At 44.5% G+C, this 7,080-nt stretch overlaps 1 long non-coding RNA gene across 8 annotated transcripts; it reads left to right on the forward strand.

Moving 5' to 3' along the window:
• The first annotated feature begins 1,020 nt into the window (after nt 1-1,020).
• LOC125545273 lies at nt 1,021-5,215 on the forward strand. Of its 8 annotated transcripts, XR_007299966.1 has the most exons (12): nt 1,023-1,568; nt 1,681-1,770; nt 1,880-2,254; nt 2,406-2,506; nt 2,586-2,732; nt 3,457-3,580; nt 3,645-3,777; nt 3,862-3,988; nt 4,205-4,315; nt 4,542-4,623; nt 4,713-4,858; nt 4,985-5,215. It is a non-coding gene; the product is annotated as an uncharacterized LOC125545273 (long non-coding RNA). The 8 variants fall into 8 exon arrangements; XR_007299963.1 differs by having other exon boundaries at nt 1,021-1,568; nt 2,391-2,506; nt 4,713-5,215; XR_007299967.1 differs by having other exon boundaries at nt 1,022-1,568; nt 3,881-3,988; nt 4,713-5,215.
• The last annotated feature ends 1,865 nt before the right edge of the window (nt 5,216-7,080 follow it).

Here is a 7,080-nt window from a genome sequence, read left to right on the forward strand (position 1 = left end):
TGGCATATCATATCGCACTCTTTTCCCTTATGACTATTCTATCAAAGTTTCTCATAATGGTTTTTAATGATGCAATATCTTACCAAAGATCATACGTCATACTTTCTATTTTCCCTATCGAAGTTTTTAAAGAAAGTACTCAAGACATATTAATTGTTCTCTAAACTAATCGATGATTTTTCTCCTTCTTCAAAGGTTTTTCTCATATGAGTTATCAAGAGACAATAATCATTATATGTTGCATCATCTTTTCCTTATTATTTTCCCACTGGGTTTAAAGGAGTTTTAGCAATATATCTCCACTATTCTCCTCATATTTTTCCCACAGGGTTTTTGGAGGAGACATTCAAGATTATTCAAAGAATTTGTCAAGATAATGGATGTACCAAAGAAGAGACGTTGTACAAGGGGGAGTGTTAAGAATAGAATAGTTGCTTATTGATTAAGCTAATTAGGATTAAGTTAATTGTTAAATAGGTTGCTTGGTTCTCAAGCAACCATGTACTTCCTTGGCTCTCAAGACAACTATGTAATTCCTTGGCTCTCAAGTAACCATGTGTTTACTTGACCGCCAAGCATCATGTGTACTTCCGCCTGGGTATAAATACCCCACTTCTATCATCAATAAAGACTGATGGATCATCTTTCATTCAAACTTTCTCGTTCTTTACTTTTCACTTAAAACACTATCGTCGCGCAACGAGCGATCTCTGGTTGTGTCCACGTCGGCAGGGTGGCATTGTTCGTGCTGGCCAATTGGAAGGAAACATTCCCTTCATAGAAAAAACATGTGTTTACTTGATCGCCAAGCATCATGTGTACTTCCGCTTGGGTATAAATACCCTACTTCTATCATCAATAAAGACTGATGGATCATCTTTCATTCAAACTCTCTCGTTCTTTACTTTTCACTTAAAACACTATCGTCGCGCAATGAGCGATCTCTGGTTGTGTCCACGTCGGCAGGGTGGCACTGTCCGTGCTGGCCAATTGGAAGGAAACATTCCCTTCGTAGGAAAGAAAGGCGTGGTCGTTTCCTTCCTCGAGAAGACAGAGAGAGGACGCACGCCACCTCCTCCCCACCTTCGCCAGATACGACCGCCCATTCATCGCCGCCACCCATCGCGTCGCCCGCCCCCGCCCGCAACCTTCTCTCGTCTTCCACCCATCCTCGCCGCGCCATCGCACTCCCGCAATCCTGTTAGCCTCTCTCCCTGACATGGCTTCACTTCCCGGTGCGAAACCCTAGCGGCGGCAGCGGCGGCGGCGGCGGCGGCGGATTGGTGTGGGAGGTGGTTAGACGGCGGCCTCAGGCAGGGGCATACTGTAGGTGGCTCGACAGTCGCCTGGCAGGCTGTATAGGCAGCGGAGGTGGAGGTCGTGCGAGGCGGCTCTTCCGCCGATCCGTTCGTTCGAGTCCTTGGTTGCTGCGTTGACTTTCCTGGCTGCCGCCATGCTAGCAAGCACGGCCACTGCGACGTCTTCTCTGGTGCTACCGGCAAGCAGCCGACCACAGCACTGCCATGCCTCCGATGCTCCATGGTAGCCGCCCCTACATCTCCACTCAGGTACAGCTCGCCACTCCCCTCTCTCCTCTGGTATGGAACAGTTGGACTGCAGATAATGTACAGATTTGTGAGATGATGCTTGTGCTATCTTGTTCACGTTCTGATGAGGAAGAAAGGAAAATGCTGGAGCCAATGGATGTTTAGTGGGACTACGTTCTGATTTGACAAAGCTAAAGGAAGCATACATCACAAATTTCTATCGGTAATTGTTTTATCTCTCAAATTGGTTCTTTGGATGCTGAGAATTCACAATGCCTAGGTTAAATTAGTTGAGATTAGCTTTTTTGATAATTTGTCTCAATTCAATGAAGGAAAGAGAATATGGGGATGGTGTTTCATTCTTGGCCAGCTGCGGTTGCTGGCAGTGGAGGAGCAGCAGCGGCCGATGGCGGCGGACCAGATCGGCGTATCATGGGAGCGGCCACGACGACCGTCACGAGTGGAGCAGAGCCAAGTTGGCGCGGCGGCCGGGCGCGATCTGGAGAACCGATGAGTGTGGTGCGCTATCGAGGCAGTCGCGACTTGCGCGAGTTGGAGGCGAGGTGACGGTGTTGACTGGGACGCCGTCGCTGATCCTCATCGTGCCGGCGGGCGAGGAGCTCGTTGAGGATCTCCTCTTCTCCAGGGATCCACGACGGAGGTGCTCGAGGAGGAAGTTCTTCTCGGATGCCATGGAAATTGTCAAGGTATGTCCCCGTTCCCCCTCCCCCTGTCTGTGTGATGCTAGGTTTGTGTTGGATGCCCATTTATGGTCCGTTTTGCCTTGTTCTTGTTGTAGACAGTACAAATCATTTTCATGAATTTCTGATGTGATTGCTTTAGTGATGATTTTTGCAGAAGCACATGCTGATGGTGCCCTTGCCTTTGGGATTAAAGAAGACCAGCTTACAACACTGACCAGAGATCATAAATACTCTACTCTGCAGCAGTATGAATGGGTGAGCTAATTTTGTTATCAGTGTGCTTCACACTTTTCTGTCATAGTTTGCGTCTTAAAAAATTCCCTACAAATTTCAGGGCTAGCAAATATGTTAAAGACAAATACAGAGAAGTGGGTCAGGGGAGTGGCTTCCAATATTGATGCGAGAAAAAAATGCCTTTTGGTCGAACACATACCCCTATAAGAAAGGAAGAAGCTCCTTGGTAATGGAGATGCTATGTCAGGTAGAATTGATCTGCTAGCTTTGAGTTGGCTTCAGGAATGCCACAAATCCTCTAATATTCATCTTAAATAGTTAACCTTTAGTTCACTATGCCTGAGATATTCTTTGGTCATACCAGATTTGCGGCAGATTTTTTTTCATGACCTACATTAGCAAGTTAATTATAACTACATCAGCTAGGGGGGGGGGGGGGGGGGGGGGGGGGGGCGTAAGGTGCTAACTCGAGTACAGAACATTGAAGCAGCGCTTCCATCTCTCTGAAAAATCAGAAGAGGCATATACATTTTGCTAATGTACCAGGTCGTTACTTCATCAATGACTATACATGTGTTCGCAAGTAGAAAAAAAACGAGCTAAGGATTCTTGCACACATTTTAGTCGCCGATAATAATATTGCCCATTTTTATTTCACAATAATTTATCGGTCTATATTGATAGCAATTGAAGTTGGCTAATGTTGGCTTCATCAGATTGATATGAGTATTAGCAGTAGCAATCTGAAATCAGGTCAAACTTGCAAAACAAAAAATGCCAACTGATTGAGGTTGGTGTCACTAAATCACTACAAACCTTTTTCGGCAATGAGTTAATCTGTCCATAATGTTAGAGCTGTCCTGGTACAAAATGGCCCATTTCTAACTCAGTCTCATAATCAACTGTCTCTTGACCATAATCAACAATTTGGTTTAAGATCATCACATAGCTTTACTTAATTTTAAATGTAGGCTCTGACTGGCACACAAAACTTTGAAATGAGCAAAATCATCTCATATCCAGTGATTTGCCATGGTTTATGATAGATTGCTATGAAGAATGTCGAGACCCACCACGACTTTACCTTCTCGACAGGTAAGGATGCTTGTTTTCTTTTTTAAAAGCGCTTTCGGGTATCTAACATGATTTATATTTTCAGATTTGATAATGCTGGTGTTGGGACTTGTTTGAAGAGATATTCTGATCCGTCATACTTCAAGAAATCATTGGATGTGATGAGAGCAGACAAGACTGCACATCTCCAAAAAGAAAGGAGATCTCACAAAATCAAGGTTCTTTTTCTCTAATTATTTACCCTACTTTTAATTACTTTTTCTCCAGACAATGAAAGTTTACAGTCCATGGCATCGAACTAGGATTCGCGGTTGATTTCAGGGGAGATCACTATTGTGAGGAAATCAAGAAGTTGAGAGTTGGCTGGACTATGTGAGGAAGCGGGTTCAGGAGCTCAAAGCCAACAACAACCAGGGCTTGGCAAAAGATGTAAGCTCTCATGTTATAAGATTTGCTGCCTATTCTTTAATTAGCAATTGTTATAGTTATATGAATTAGCTATCTGCCTTGCAAATCTATTTTTAGAGAGAAATATGAAGTATATATTCTATACAAGGCCGTCACAGTAATGTGTAAAATTCAGAATTGATTTCATGCACACGTTGGTTTCTTTTTCATGATACTTGCCTTTTCTGGGTATTTTAGTCCTTACAAGCACTTAAGAAGATATCCCAGGAGTGTCCAACTGCCTGCTTGAGGGCTGACGCACTAATTGCAGTGCCGTCATATCTTGACTTCTTCTCCATCGGTGTTCAAGTAATTTTACTAAATACTTTCATGTTTTTCCTGCATTTAGATATAACATTCTCAATACTTAAGTTGTTATTTTTTTGCAGCATTTAGAACTTGGGACATAGTAATTTGTCATATCACTGTCTTTTTGTTGTACACATAGTGTACTACATTTTATTATTATTCGCAGTTTTTTCTGGGTGGAATGTATACAGAGAGTGGTTTTACCTACGACTCCTAATATGTGTAGGAAGCTTCCTTGAGATGCCTCAGATTTCGTAATGGAAGCGGTTCAACTGCTAACAAATTTTCTCAACTACCATGATGCAAAAGTATGCTTGTTGTTTGTATTTGCATACCCTGATTATGCCATGATACCATCTATTCTTAGATGCTGATGTTCTCAATCGATTTATTTCAGGTGTTGGAACATGTTTCCATTTGCCTGACTCGTATAGCAGAATCGTTTGCTTCGTCTTCAAAGAAACTGGATCAATTTTGCAAGCATGGATTGGTTGCACAAGCGGCTAGCTTAATAGCTGTTAGCAGCGGGACAAGCATCACTGAGTACATTAACATATACATTATGCTTCTATTTCACTCTTTATTGCTACTGTATCATTTATGCAAATTTGCTAACTCTGGCTCATATATCCTTGAAGGGAGTAATTCGTGTTTTGTCAATATGTGCAGGTGGATCTCCATTGGCAGCTAAAATACTCCATGGAATTAGCGGCACACTTAAAGTTATCCTTGCGGGTGCTGGACGCTGAGGACCAGGAAGTGGTGGAACTGTCAGTCCGTCCACGTTCTAAAGCTGTATTTGTTTGTATTTGTGCACACCGTAAAATAGCTAAGTTGCAGGTTGTTAGGAGTACTGTGCTGCAGTTCCACTTATATGGAAAGAGACGATATTCATTTTCATTGACTGTCATGGAGTTTGCTTTGCTTTTCACATAAAACGCTGACCAAAGACCTCATCATTGCCATGTGCATGTGCTAAAAAAAGATGAAGAAAGCAACTTGAATGGGCGGAGACATACCTGGCACCGCAGAGTCACCACTCAGGAGGCGCACCAAGGGTGCGCCCCAACCACTAGTTATGAAGATGTGTGAGCAGCCAAAAAGAAATAGCATACCAATGTTACTATGACTAAATTAATTAGGGAAGGACAACCTAAAGACATATTGTTCTACCCCGAAATTTTTGACATGAATCACTAATCTTTGGTATTGAACTTAGGTACTTCTCGTCATAATCAAGTAACGGTTGGCCACCTGAAATTGGAAGGAGGCCGAAGCACAAAAATAGACAAACCACTTTTTTGCACCACATGATTATAGTAGCATGCGTCAATATACTGACCTACAAAGAAGTGAAAAACCAAAACTAATCTGACTTTATAAAGCACAAATAAAGATCTCTACATGTAACACTAAATCAGATTTCATTTTTATTAACATCACCTCATGGTTAATAAAACGACCAAAGAAAGGGAGCCCCACCTCATGGTCGCAGCAACTGTTGCTCAGAGAGCATCTCCATCTTTCCTGTCGTCAGGTAGTTGGCCCACTCCAATGCCCAGACGCGCTGAACGACCAGCATGATTCGCAAGAACCGTACAAAATGAACAAGTTCAGGCACAGGGGCGTGCTAGTGTACAATCAGTTAATGTGAATACAAGATTTATAATTTGCAGAAGCATATAAATCCTAGCAGGGACCGCACTAATCAAAACGAAGACTACAAGTGTAAGGATAGAAGGCGTTGTTTACCTTGGCTACGGCTGCGGCTAGGTTGGCGGTGACTTTGCTGTTGCAGATGTTAGTGATGAGGTGGTCGTAGATAAACTCATTATATCGCGATGCATATCAGAAAGAAATTGAAATCAATCAGATGGCTAGAAACAGAGACATGAAAGATGCGTATTGCACTGATAAGCACATATGAACACATGGGCAACAGGTTTATATTACAGATACTTTAGTTGATTCAGAAGCAATGACACTGTCCAACAGTATAGTCTCAGCGATGAAGGACATTTCTGTTGGGGAACGTCGCAGAAAACAAAAAAATTTCTACGGTTCCACCAAGATCCATCTATGAGTTCATCTAGCAACGAGTGATCGGATTGCATCTACATACCTTTGTAGATCGCGAGCGGAAGCGTTCAAAGAACGGTGATGAGGTAGTCGAACACGACATGATCCAAATCACCGGAGATCCTAGCACCGAACGGACGGCACCTCCGCGTTCAACACACGTACGGTTAGCGTAACGTCTCCTTCTTCTTGATCCAGCAAGAGGGAAGGAGAGGTTGAGGAAGATGGCTCCAGCAGCAGCACGACGGCGTGGTGGTGATGGAGCTGCAGTACTCCGTCAGGGCTTCGCCAAGCGCTATGGAGGAGGAGGAGGTGTTGGAGAGGGAGAAGGAGGCAACCAAAGGCGTGGATGAAAAGCCCTCCTTCCCCCACTATATATAGGAGGGCCAAGGGGGGGGGCGCCGGCCCTAGGAGATCCAATCTCCTAGGGGGGGGAGGCGGCCAAGGGAGGTTTCCTTCCCCCCCAAGGCACCTAGGGGGTGCCTTCCACTTGTGGGACTCTTCCCCTTTGGAAACCCTAGGCGCATGGGCCCCTTGGGGCTGGTGCCCTTGGCCCATGTAGGCCAAGGCGCACCCCCTACAGGCCATGTGGCCCCCGGGGCAGGTGGACCCACCCGGTGGACCCCCGGGACCCTTCCGGTGGTCCCGGTACAATACCGATGACCCCGAAACTTGTCCCGATGGCC

This window comes from Triticum urartu, chromosome 3 (genome assembly GCF_003073215.2).
Source record: "Triticum urartu cultivar G1812 chromosome 3, Tu2.1, whole genome shotgun sequence".
In the NCBI taxonomy this organism is placed as follows: Eukaryota; Viridiplantae; Streptophyta; class Magnoliopsida; order Poales; family Poaceae; genus Triticum; species Triticum urartu.